Source organism: Alligator mississippiensis, chromosome 4, assembly GCF_030867095.1.
Source record: "Alligator mississippiensis isolate rAllMis1 chromosome 4, rAllMis1, whole genome shotgun sequence".
In the NCBI taxonomy this organism is placed as follows: domain Eukaryota; kingdom Metazoa; phylum Chordata; order Crocodylia; family Alligatoridae; genus Alligator; species Alligator mississippiensis.
In genome coordinates, this window is record NC_081827.1 from 161,141,684 (window position 1) to 161,155,475 (window position 13,792).

Below are 13,792 nucleotides of genomic sequence, written 5' to 3' on the forward strand. Positions count from 1 at the left end.
CCACTCTATCAGTAGGTGGCGTTCCAGCTGGGAAAGTTAGAGGGCAGGGCAAGATGGCACCTTAGAGACTAACTTTGCTTTCCTAGGCAACAGTCTACTTCATCAGAAGCTATGGATGAACTTCCATAAAAGAAAGGGTTTAAAACAGCGGTGCTCAATTTCCAACCTCTAGGCCATTTATTAATTGCTGCATGGTCCAGCATCGGAGTTCGGCCATACCCAGATCCAGCATGTGGGACCAGGTTGGTGCACTTGATAGCACCTGCACAACAACTCTGTGCACCAAACCCATTATGGATCTGGCCCATGGAACAACTCTGTCTGTGGTATCTGGCCCATGGACCAGCCCTGGAGCACTTATCTGGCCAACTGGGGCTAGAAGGTTGAACACCACTGGTTTAAAATAGAGGAATTTAAATACAAAGGAAAAGGATTGGTGGTAGCACAGTTGAGAGGCAAAAGGTAAGTTGAAACAAGGCAGTTACCATATTTATTCAACTATAAGATGACCTCCCAATAATTAGATTCAATATGTGGAAAAATTATGTTTGATTAAATTTTTCAGGTATAGAATCTAATTACTGGAGGTCTGTCTTGAATTTGTCCCCTTCCTACTTGAGTGTCTAATTTTTATGTAAAACTTAGTTACATTATCCAATAACAAGTCCAAGATGATCAGTTTAATCCTGCTCCAACGGGGAGAGAAACATAGGCCTCTGCTGATTGTCCCTAAAACAGAACAAAACTTTCTCTCGTGTCCTTCAGTAGCTTTGCTGTTAGTCCTCATTGTCATTGTCATCCTCCTCCTCTTCCTCCATTTCCTCTGCTTCTTTTGTGTTTGTCGCCAGCTGCTGGAAGTTTCCTGTCTCAGAGTTCCACATGCATTTGATGGTCACTTTAAACTCTGCCATCTCATAGCCAAACAGTTTCAATACGTAAGCCTGTTCAGGAGTCAAAACATCCCCTTCCTTGTAGATTTCATAATCTGAAAGCTGTGTCATCACTCCTTTCTTCAAAGTACTTGGCAGTCCCAGCTGTCATAAATGAGTGCGAAAACATGGAGTGAGGAAACTGCTCCAGGGGCCCTATGTTCAGACTCACTGTATATGTTGCTTTGTTACCTGCACAGGCAAAATCTATCTCTTTGAACTTTGAGAACCATTCATTCACTTTGTCTATAGTGCTTTGGTGAAGAGAAAACCAACTTCACCTTGCAGATGTTTGCTGATCTTGTGCAAGTTCTCCTTGTACTCATTGGCTGGACCTCGGCCCAGGACCATCACCATCATGACTTATTTTTCCCAAAGAATATCCTGTTGTGTTTCCAGGCATTTCTGATGCCTTTTAGCTTGTTGTTTCTCATATTGGTAACAGATAACAAAGAGGTATCTGTAGATATCCACACATTTTTTGCAGGTCTTCTATTAAGTTCTGTTTGACTTCTAAATCTTTCTTTGCGGTTTTTGTTAACGAAACCTTCTTGTCACACGTGTACTTGGGCATGGTTTGCACATTGCTCCTCCCATTCCTAAAGCAGGGAAAATAAATCTGGGGGGTCAGGTAGCCCCCTGGCCATCTGCCCCCCACCCCCAAACTTTTTCCTCCTGCAATTCTCCTCCCCCTCCCCCCCAATCTTACTGTCAGACCCTGCTCTCCTTGAACACATGGAAGTAAGGAGCAAATTTGAAAAAACTGACCTTGAAATAAACATAGCTATAGTAATTGGCATTTAATACCCACAGTGACTTCATCCAGAATTGAAATATTTGACCTTTATTGAAACTTTAGCACAGGCACTACATAAACACACTTTTAAAGAAGACTGGCACCTACTTAGAGAGAGTACAAACTATGCGTAATGTTAGTCTAAAACCAAAAGGCTTATGGTTTACTAAATAATTGCTCATCAAGAATGACGGGGGGTGGGGGGAGGGAGGGGGCTGGGATGGAGTGCCGCCACCTAACACGCCATGCTGCCGCTGTTCTGCCTCTTGCAGGGAGAGGGGTGGGGGAACCGAGGCCAGTGCTGCTAGCCTCACTACCGCCCTGCCCCACCCCGTCCAGTCCTCAGCACGGCTTTGGAATCATGGCAGCATGCCCCCACACTTGGAGCACTCTGATTGGTTGTTTCCATCAGCCAATCAGAGTGCAAATAAAGCGTAGCATTACAGACAGACAGACAGATAGGCTTAGGCTTTTAGACTTGTACAGTTTAGACTTGTACAGTTCATTGGGCTGGGCCCCAGAACAGTCAGTAGCATTTTAAGCCATGTGAACTCACAGCTTAGCTCTGCTCAGGGTGCGTGTGTACTTCAGATACCCTCCCCACCCAAAGGATCCATTTGCTAACTAGCCCCCACTTATGACTGAACCTGGGTATTCTTGTCATGAGTCATGGTATTCTCTGAAAATGTATATGCAGATGAGGTGTAGGACAACCTGGTCTGGCTTCACCTTATGAAGTGCAGGGCCATGCTAGTCTTATGAGACAGGTTGAGAGAAGGGGTAACAGAGGGTCAACTCTTTGTGGCCTTGTTTGGTGATATTTGCCAGATATTTAAGGCTGGTGAAGAAACAGGAATCATTGGAAATGGGAAAGAAAGGTACAGCTCAGCTGTGGGAGTGAAGAGGAAGTTGAAATGTATGCAATGTAGTTGCTCACCATGACTTGTAAAAGAGTCAGTGCTCAGGGGGACTGTACTCAGTGGCTCATATTAGGTATTTTATTTAGATGAGCTGCACTAAGCTGTTCTTGTAGAAATATATTTTAATTAAAAAAAAGTTATAGGGTGGGTGCTTGTGCATGTGGGCATATGGGTGTGCAGTACAATTTTGTAATAGGCCTAAGAATGGTATAATTGTAAAGGTGTGTTTTGGACTGTTAAATGAACCACAGTGTTCACAAGACAGTTTGGTAGAGGTATAATTATAATTATTTTTGCCAAAAAAAAGGCTGGGTTTCTATCAGCATTGAAAGCCTCAAAGGCGTCAACAGAACATTGGGGTGTAAGGAGTGGAGGAGGGAGACCTGAACCTCAAAAGAATGGCAGTGGTGGCAAGTAAGTATGAGGTGGGAAAACAGCTGAAGAGCGGAAATGAAGATTTGGAGACAGATGAAGAGTGGATGAAAGTGGAGAAGAGAGGAAGAAAGATGACAGTGGAAGCAGTGGTGGAGACATCAACAATGAGAGTGATGACAGGAGCAGAGGAGAGTGGGAGACAAAGTGGGAGCAGCAGGAGAAGATACTTTGGACAAGAAGCAGAGGGCAGCAGGGGCGTAATGGCAGGCTGACCCACTGGGAGTGGCATGGTGGAAAAACATGAAAGAGGCACGGAGAAAAGCTAGAGAAAAGTGTAGGCTGTAGATAAGGGCCACTTTAACTAGTGATGGGAGGCAGATTTAATCAACAACGGAGATGATTTCCTGGAAAAGGTACTATTTGAGATTTTGGAGGTGCAGGTGGAGTATCTCACCAGCCTGACTGCTTTCTTGAACCAAAAGACTTGGGAATTGACTTACTGGGATGGAGAAAGGTACAAAAACTTTTGGAAGAAATATGCAGAGAAACATGGGAGGAAGGCATTAAGAGGGATAAAGTTCATAGCTGGAGAGAAGTCAAGAGAAAGAGTGGTTATAGTATGAATGAACACATTTACTAGAGGCAGAAACCATAGAAAGATGGATGGAAAAGTACATCCAAAGGGTAATGTCGGTAGAGAAAATAAGGAACAAATATGGTATCTGGACAGGGTCTTGGAGGGCACAAGTAGTGTTACAAGCAAGCGAGTGGAGCCCAGGTGGGGTGCTGCACCTCCCAGCAGTGATCCAGATCAGGGCACACTGGGGTTTTATAATGTACCACAGGCAACCAAAATTCTGCAGCAAGTATGGAAAGGTGGGGTACCTGTCTAGACACTGTCCTCTCACAGTATGCTAGATGTAAAGGGCTAGGACACAGGGCAGCAGAGTGCCATGAGTCCCTAAAATGCACTATTTGTAAGAGAGAGGAACAATTGTATAATAGGTGCCCCAAAGCCTTTGCAAGTATAGTCAGACCCTCTGAGGAACAGCAAAACCTGAACAAGGAGAGTGGAGGAAAGGAGGGGTTGGACATCGAGGTAGAAAATAGTAGAAGAAACCCTGCTGGATGGTGAAACAGAGAAGGGGGGAGGGGAGGGGGGGCACAAAATGTATGTGATTGAGGAAGTGCAGGAGGAGATAGGAGATGGAATGGAAGGAAAGGCAGGAATAGCAAACAGCTCAGACATGGAGGTGGGGAAGAAAGAAGATATCCTACAGACAACAGAAATGGAGATGGGGCAAGAGAAAGAAGCAGCAACAGGTCAGGAAAAGAAAGAAAATGCAGGGGCTGAAGGCCAGGAAAAAGAAACCTGATAATGAGGGTGGAGAGTCACAGGAAAAGCTGGAGGGCAGTTACCTGCAGCTAATGCCTGTAGGCTCCAGCCTGGAGTGGAGGCCAGAAGGCAGGAAGCGGCAGAGAGGTGAGATAATGCTGCAAGCCTTCCTAAATGTGAAAGTGATCTGGCATCTTGCAAAGGCTACAGGAATGCACATGAGGGAGGGGGAGGAGTTGACCACCCTGAGCAGTGGCACAGATAAACCTTAAAGCAGGGGCGGGCAATTATTTTGGGCAGAGGGCCGCTTACTGAGTTTTGGCAAGCCATCGAGGGCCACGTGATAGACAGCCAGGAGCAGATAAATATTAATTTTCTAATTTTTTTAGGGGCCCCACGGGCCGTACAGAATGGCCTGACAGGCTGCATCCAACTCCTAGGCCACATTTTGCCCATGCCTGCCTTAAAGGGACAGGCACGGTCAGCTCAAAGCAAGCATGGATGAATGTTGAAGGGACAACCATGAATGGCACTGACAATGGTTTTGCTTGATATCAGGAGTACCTTAACAAGGAAATGATGGGAACAGATTAAAGCAGTGTTGAACCAAGTAAGGGCAGACATAATCTGACTACAAGAATGTGGTATACCAGGGGAGAGAAATTATAAACACTTTGAAAAAAGGGTGGAGATGGGGACCATCTTGGTGGTCAGGGACAAATGAGAACAAAGCAGCAGGAGTAGCAATATTATTCTAGAACCCAGAGCTACGAGCAAAGCAGGTAAAAGAAGTCATTAGTGGCAAACTGCAATGAATAATACTATCTGTCAGGGGAACAGAATTAGAAATTTTCAATTTATGCACAACTAGAGAGGGAGAGAAGGAATGCACTGTTTAGAAAGCTAGCGGTTTATGTGGTTGGCGGGAGACCGCGCATAACAGCAGGAGATTTCAACTGTATAATCAAAGTGAGCAACAGACAGGGGAAGGAGGAAATGGAGCTTTAGACAGCTCATCCAGACTGTTAACAAATAGAGTTATTGTTAACAAAAAAGAGTCACTAAGATATGTGTGGGCAGGGAAGAAAGTTTTCACCAGGACAGACACCAGTGGAAAGAAACAATCAAGAACTGACTTTCAAAAGAAATAGAGATAAGGAAGAAAGAAACCATGCTTCTGACTTTCAGTGATTGCCAAGTGCTAATGGTGGAAATGAGTCTTGGGAAGAGTTCCATGAGAGGGAAAGGACTGTAGAAGTTAAATGTGTGGTTGCTACAACATGAAGAGATATGTCAAGCATACACAAGACAGTATGAAGGGTGGCAAACACTGAAGAAATATTTTGGGAGTACCAGAGACTGGTGGATGATGGTGAAAAAAGGGATGCAAGAATTCTTCAGGAAGGAAGACTGAAGCCACTGGGGGGAAAAGAATGAAAGAGGTAAAAGATCTTCAAAGAAAGATGCAGGAACTGCTAAAGGAAGCTGCAGAAGTAAGCTAGGTATGAGAAGAGCTAGAAAAAACAAAGCAAGAGTTAGAAACTAGGCCTGTGTGAAGCTGCTAGTATTCACTTCAGATTTGGATTCGGCTGATCTGGGGAACAGTGATTTGATTCAATGATTTGAATCACTGTCCCAAATCGATTTGGCCAAATCTAATTTGGAGATTCGGCCACCACTGAATCAGCTGAATCTCCGAATCAGCCCCACACCCTGCCTACTCTCAAGGCTGTCTCAAGGCTGCCCTGCCTGCTCTCCCAGCTCTTAAAAAAGAAAAAAAAAAGCCTCCAATCACCAGCTGCTGCCGAGGGGGGGGGTGATACCTGCTGCCCCTCACTGCCCCACACCATGTGGGGGGCTGTGCCATGAGCCCCCAGACCCCTACCTGCTCTCCCAGCCCCCCCCCAATGGCTGCCCCGCCTGTCTCAGATCCTGGCCCTTTAAAAAAAAAAAAGCCCTGCTTCACCAGCTCCTGCTGGGGGGGAGGTGGCAATCCCCGCTGCCCTGCATTGCATGGGGGCCTCTGCCATAAGCACCCAGAAGCCCTGAGGCCACTGCAACAGCCGGTGAGTGTGGGCTTTTTTTTTTAAAGGGCTGGGAGCTGGGCCAGGCAGGGCAGCCATGGGGGGCGCTGGGAGAGTGGGTGGGTATTATACATGGATGATATAAATGTAGTAGTCGGAGATAGATTTTCAATGGAAAGGGTGCTAAAGCATACATCGAAGTATGGAGAAGGGACAGGAGCTAAACTAAATAGATTGAAAAACACTATAATGCAAATGGGGAACTGGAGGGACTTGGAGAAGTTGGACCTTGAAACAAGAGAGAGAGAAATCAGTGCTAGGGATCCTGGTGGATGCTTGGGGAAAAGTAATACAGCATGGGAAAAAGTGAGGCAAGGCTACGGCACATACTTTGGTTACGGTCTGGAAGGACTCCTTTGCCAGAAAAGTGGCAGCAGTTAAGGCTGTGCTACCACTGATTGTTCTATAAATAGGAATTGTATTCCCACAGACATGGCAGCAGACAGAAGTATAGAGGGAAATGTGTCATGGATATAGGCTGTAGCTGTGTTGGTCTAAAGGCAAAAGCAGTCAGAACTCTTGTGGTAGAGGTGATATCTTTTATAAATCCAACTAGATACTTGCAAAAAAAGCGGTTTCATTTGCAAGCTTTTGGGCTTATGGGCTTCCTTAGGCAAAGATGAATGCAAAGATTGTAAAATTTCTCCCAGGTAGAAACAAAACTTTATATTGCACAGGAGAACTTGGAGATGGAATAAGTTCTCCTGGGTGGGAAAGTTCATTTTATACAAATTAGGCTTGAATAAAAGTTGGAGCAGTTTGTTTACCTCAAAGGTATCTGATGGGAAGCAGGATGTTGAATTTTGTTTCTTTCTTGTTAAGTTGTTTCATATTGCACTGGAGAACTGGTCGGTGGAATGGTTCTCCTGGGTAGGGAAGTTCTGTTGTGGAGAAGCTGCTCTGCAGTATGCAAATTCAGCTCGAACAAGGGGCTGGAGCCGGGGTGTTTGTTTCAAGGTCTCAGGGTGGTGAACGTGTGTGTTCTTCTGGAATGCCAAACGAGAAAGATTGGATAGATCTGAACTGTACAAAGCAAGAGAAATGGGGGGCTGGGGGCTGCTGGGCTTGGGATTATGCAAAATATGTAAATGTAATATGCAAGGCAGTAATGGAGGGAGAGGGGAAACCAGTGCATGTCACCCAATTTCATGCAGCTGCAATTTTGAGGAAATGGGGAGTATATCAGACCTCTTTGAATAGTCCATGGGTGTAGCAACCACCAGTTCATTGCATCAAAATGGAAGGTTTTATGTCATGGTAAAAATGGGGAAGGAAGGGCTGGAGGTCCTGAAGGATCATAAGAAATTGATGAAAATGGTAAGGGAGAGAGGGTGGTGCCCATGGAAGTAAGAAGGTGTGGAGAGTGGTGGTGGGTAAACAACTAAAAGGCAAAAATCCTGACCTAGCAAGGATGGTTGTAAGAAATATTTTGCCAGTGACAGAGATATAACACAGATGGGGCTTGTTAAGTTCATCAAGGTGCCCAGGGGAGAGGTGCAGGGAAGAAGAAATAGTGGAATGTGTATTCCAGGAGTGTATGTGTGTAAAGGGGGTATGGGAAAGGGTCTGCCATTTTCTAAGTGTCATAAAAATAAATCTGTTGTTAGCATAGGAGACAGCACTGTATGGACTCTTAACAAAGGGACCGAATGAAACATAATTAAGGACTTTATTAGCATGTGTTACAACTAGTTTATAGAAAGTAAGAAACCTCTGGGTGTTAAAGTGTTGGCTTTCACTGAAAGAGAGTGCCTGTAGCTGGGGCTGCATGAACTGAAATACTGCATCAAACAGAGCAAGGGACAGATTGGAGAAAAAGAGGTGGAGAAGAAATGGAATATAGCAGGCTGTCTGGCAAAGGCTTACAGGAGACTGGACACTCCAGGTTGGAGGAGTCTGCTGGCTTGCAAGGACTACAGCCAGCTGCAGGCAGTAAGGCTAATTACTAGAGGTGCACGAATATATTAGTGGCATATAGGTTCAGCACTGATAAAAGGAAAATTAACATTATTGGCAATTGGCTTTTTTTGCCCAGTGTAGCTGATAATGTGACTGATAAATGCTGCAGCATGCACGCAGCCGGACTTGGAGAGCAGTGTCCGCCAGTAAGCCTGTTGTGGGGAAAGAGGCATAGGGGAGAGAAGGGGGGTGGGTGGTAGGTTGAGGCCCCCATGGTGAGGGAGGAAGTTGGGCAGGGACAAGAGCAGATGCTGCCCAGCCAGGGCAGTGAATGAGACCCAGGAGCTGTGGGTGGCTTGTCTGGGGGCCGTGGGGGGGTGGCTCCATGCTGCTGCACGCACCCCCGGAAGAGGCATGGGGGGATGTGCCATCCCAGATTTCTGCAAGGGATGAGGGCGGGCTGCCTGCTGTGGGCTCAGGGCCAGGAGCTGTGCCAGCCTCTTCCCAGCGGGGGACTGGGCGGGGGCAGGGTGTGTGGCGGCACCACTGGCAGGGGTGGTTACGGGGAATTTTGAGGTGGCCATAGCCCACCCCGTAGCCCCCCACCCCCACCTTGAGCAAATTCCTGGCCCAGCCCCCCACACTGGGAAGAGGCTGGCGCAGCCCCTTGCTCCAAGCCTACATGTAAAAATGCCCAAAAACTCACAAACTCTTTAAGTCACATACTTAACATTTAATTTTTTTTTTTTTTTTTTAAGCACATTTTCCCAGATCACTTTAAGCTTTTTTTTCTTAAAGGTAAACAAGTGGGATCTTATTTTTTAACCTTTTGTTACTTTCTTTCATCAAGAATTTGTCACTGCAAGTCCACCTCCTTGGACTCTTACTGAGGACAATTAGCCAACAGAGTTACAGCAGAACAGGTCTCTGTCCCCTATTGTGACAAATCAGTGTATGAATGTGTATTAGCTAACCAGTGTAGAAGTTATGTTTTAGTTCCACTGAAGGCAGGTTAGGCAGTAGAAACAGTCATCAATGACTCAAGATCAAACTGGGAGGTGTTGAGTGGGGTTCTCTGGAGGTCTGTATTGGATCCCTGAATTCAGTAGTGTTCTAATATCTTCATTAAGGACATGGAAGATGAGATTGAATGCACATGTAGTAAATGTGAGATGACACAACATTATGCAAGGTAATAGACACTTTGGAAGGTATGGTAGTCAACTACAAAATGTCCTTGATAAACTGGAAGAATGAGTTGAAATACATTGGATGACGTTCAGTAAGACAAGTGTAAAGTACTATGTTTATGATGGGGCATACAAATTGGGGAATGACAGGTTAGGCTTCAATACTGCAGACAGGATCCTGAGGGATACAGTAGACTGCAAGCTGAACGTGAGTAAACAGCGTAGTATTGCAAAAAAGCTAATAGCATACTAGGATATATTAACAGGAATGTTGCATAAAAATCACTGAAAGTGATTTTTGCACTCTCTTTAACACGGGTGAGGCCTCACCTGCAATATTATGTCCAGTTTTGGGCACTGTACTTCAAGAAAGACATGGAAAAAATGGAAAAAAACACAGAAGAAAGCAACAAAAAAGATTAAAGGCCTATAAAACATGGTATATGAAGAAGTTTGGAAGAACTGGGATTATTTAGTCTGCAGAACAGAAGACAGGGGGGATTTGATAACAATCATCAGTTACAAAAAGGATAGTAATGAGGATGGCAATTAACTATTCTCTGCATCCACAGGGGACAGGACAAAAAGTAATGGTTTAAATTGCAACCAAAGATAATTAGACTGGACATTACAAATAACCTCCTAGAGAGGGTGTGGAATCTCCATCACTGAAAACTTTCAAGTGCATATTAGGCAAATATTTGGCTGGGATGGTTTAGACAGGTATGTTCCAGCCTTAAGCTGGAGGTTGGCCTAGGTGGCCTTCTGAGTTCTCTTCTAGGCCTATTTTCCCATGATTCTTTGACCATCTGTTGACACAACTGAGACAGAGCCACACTAATAGAATGAAATGGCCCTTAAATCTTTAAAGATTTAAAGAGGGAAAGATGGTCACAAACAGGATGTTAATTCTGCCAACTTCGTAATTTTTGTTTTGATTCTAATTTATTTCATGGGTAGTATTTTGCAAGATGTTTGGCTGAACTAACAGTTGGGAAGAATCTGAAGGGTAGGTGGAGAAAAGTGGGGAGGGAGAACATGGAGGTCATGGGAAGTGAGCTGGAAGTGAAGGAAGAATGTAAGGGAGCCTGGAGTATACAGTCAATCAGAAAAAGGGTGGGGGGAGGGGAATCTAAGATAAAAAATGAATGAAGTAGGGGTGGGCAAAATACGGCCCGTGGGCCGGATCCAGCCCGTGAGGCCATTCTATCCAGCCTGCGGGGCCCCCTAAAAAAATGTAGAAAATTAATATTTCTCTGCCCTTGGTTCCTGTCAAAAATGACAAGAACCAAGGGCAGTAGGACCCAGGGGAAGCTTGGTGGGCTCCAAAAACAACTGGGCCCTCCCGGCCCCGCCCCCCAGCCACGATTTCTGGGTTGGGAGCACGTGGCTGCTGTGGCGCAGGAAGCTCAGGTAAGTAGGAGGGGGGCCCGGGCAAGGAAGGAACGGCCCCTCCCCGCCCATGCCTGGTGCCCCACGCTGCAGCTGCTCACAGCCTGCGTGGGACTGCCTGTGCCCACTCCGGACAACCCCATGTGGGCTCTGAGCACCTGCAGTGTGGGGCGGGGGAGGGGCTGCTTCCCCCCCCCCCGCGCTCAGCTTTTCCCTGGGCTCCTTCCCTGCTCAGAGAAAAGTGGCCCTTCGCCAGCCCCATGGCCGGCGCCCCACACTGCAGGCACTTGCAGCCTGCCTGTGCCTGCTCCAGACAGCCCCGCATGGGCTGCAAGCACCTGCAGTGGGGAGCGCCGGCCATGGGGCGGACAAGGGGCCACATTTCCTCACGCTCAGCACCAGCTTCTTCCCTGCTGGCAAGCAGGAGGTCAGGGCTGTGTGTTGCCTCCTGCCTGTACCGTGGGGCTGTGGGGCACTGGGTGTGACCGGGTGGTGAGCCAGCAGGAGCACAGGACCCGCACCAGTGTCCTGGGGCCAGGCTGGTGGGGCCCAGAGGAGGGTGGCAGGAGTGTGGGGTCCCAGCTGGCAGGGGCTCTATGGAGCCGGGCCAGCTCCCCCTGCCCTGCTGTTGCAGCCCAGTCCAGCTCCACAGACCCCTGCCAGCCTGTGCCCTGCTTTGGGCCCCACTGGTGCTGGCTCTGGGACATTGGTTCCAAGACATTGGGATGCTGGTCCCAAGATGGTGACCAGGGGGTGGGGCACCTGTCAAGGGGCAGGGCTACTCGTGTGGCCCTTGACAGCCTGCCAAAACTGGGTAAACAGCCCTCCGCCCAAAATAATTGCCCACCCCTGGAATAAAGCAATGGGGCTATTACATATATGCCTAGATGTCTGTCACATCTGCTAGCCTCTAGCACAGAGGTTTCCAAAGCTTTGTCTCTGAAGGGCCATTTCAAAGGGGTAGTCCTGGGTGGCAGACCATATCAAAAGGGCTTGTAGGCTGCATTTTGGCCTATGGACCACACTTTTTGAACTGTTAAAGCAGAGGTTTCCAAAAAAAAAAAAAAGTATTACTGGCCTATGGGTCATATCAAAGGGGCTGGTGGACCACAGTTGTCACATGGGCCATACTTTGGCCTTGCTTCAATGACTGGCTCAGTTTTTAGAAGTGTGGAAGCATGCCATTTTTTGGTGGGGATGCGCTTCAGGGCTAAAAATGGCTCTTTAAATGATCGTTTGTGGCTCTTTACAGAAAAACTCAACGAAGGGTTTTTCTTTATTGTTTATTTGTGCCACAATTCACCTAGGCAAATAGGTAGTATATTAACTTTTCGGTTAATAGTGACTACTCATGTGGTTTCTGAGTCAGGGCTGTCACTGATTTAAAATGTCTTACTTCAGTATGTCTTGTACAATAAGAGAGAAATGGCAGTAAGAAAGATAATTTGCCCCTATGCTTCCATAAGTTATTTATAGTAAAATGGGATGAAAAGGCTCCCATCAGGAAGAAGCCTTGTTTGTGCTGGGTGCTGCATACCTGCAAAGGTGATTGCTTTTGTTTTAATAGCTTTACAGTCTAACAAAATATGCTACTAAAGGTGATGGAAAGACAACATCCAAGCAAAGGAATGTGGTAAAGAGAAGAGGCAGAGGCATAGCAATTAGCCTGGGTGCCTGGGTCAATTGCCACACACACAATGGCAGTAGCGACTTCCAGTTACTGCCACACTCTTGGTGCCTTTGTGAGGCAGCAGTGGCAGCTATTGTCACCCCCCTCCCATGTCAGTGTTTGGGGTAGCTGTCCTAGTTGCCCCATCCTAGTCACACTACTGAGGAGTGTTTTGAAGGATCATTGAAGCTGTGAAGTTCTACTTTGGGTTAAGGGGGAGGAGGCATGAACCTAGAGATATGCTTTCATAGGTGCAGCAAAATCCACCATATCCTTTTATATAAATTCACAGGAAGATGCAACATTGCAGGGAGCAACTGCCTTAGTTTCAGTTCAAATACTATGAATATCTGTGGGAGAGGAGTGCTCATCAATGCTCTGGGTTCCTGAAGGTTCAAGTGGAGGATAGAAATCTAGGTTATAACAGGACCTTGCACCAGAGTTAGATGGCACACAGTAGCAACCCCCAACAGCTAAGCATCTTGCTGCTGAAAGAAGTTTAACATTTGCTTAAGCACTGAATTTCTCAGAACCTCCTCCCTGGTCTCCTACCACATAACAATTTTTCTCTTGTGTGGTATAGTACAGGAAGTGTGTGTCCATATTTGTTTGTATTACTTACTAATCTGAGATGGTTCTAAAAGTCTTAGCTTCATTAAGTTGCTGGAAAAACTCTTTATGACATGTCAAAACACTGGCAGATGCTGCAGGAGAATTTAGCATCTCAGTGTCTATTGATTACCTTTTCTAGAAGAGTGCCACTTCTGAGTGAACTCAAGCTATGGCATTTTAATGTGGTTTTCAGACTCCCTTAGACATAAGGTCTTTGGACCTTGAGTTTTGATCCATACCCAACTTTATTTACTGGTATAACACTAGCCTCTAAGGTCCCAAGTCTGGTGCCTATACCACCTTTTTTTGGTGACTCTCTTGAGTCCCTCAGTGTGCCTCTGAATGAGAGAGACCTTCCTAAGCCCACTCTTCAGGTAGCTCTTACTCTGACCCTTGGTGAAGAGCATTGTTCCCTTCAGCTTATTTGATTTCTTCACCTCTGTACTTCGACTGTGACTGGCTGAAGAAAACTTCTGGCATGTGGGCTTCTGAGAGAGTCTGGGACATTCCTGCCTTTCCCGAGCTGTTGAGAAAAGGGTTAACAACAATACGAATCAGGGAAGGAAAAAGAGCAACCTGAAGAGAGGTCT

General features: G+C 46.3%; 1 pseudogene; it reads right to left on the minus strand.

Moving 5' to 3' along the window:
• Positions 1-443: 443 nt before the first annotated feature.
• LOC102575950 (mRNA turnover protein 4 homolog) lies at positions 444-1,518 on the minus strand (annotated as a pseudogene).
• Between the last annotated feature and the right edge of the window lie 12,274 nt (positions 1,519-13,792).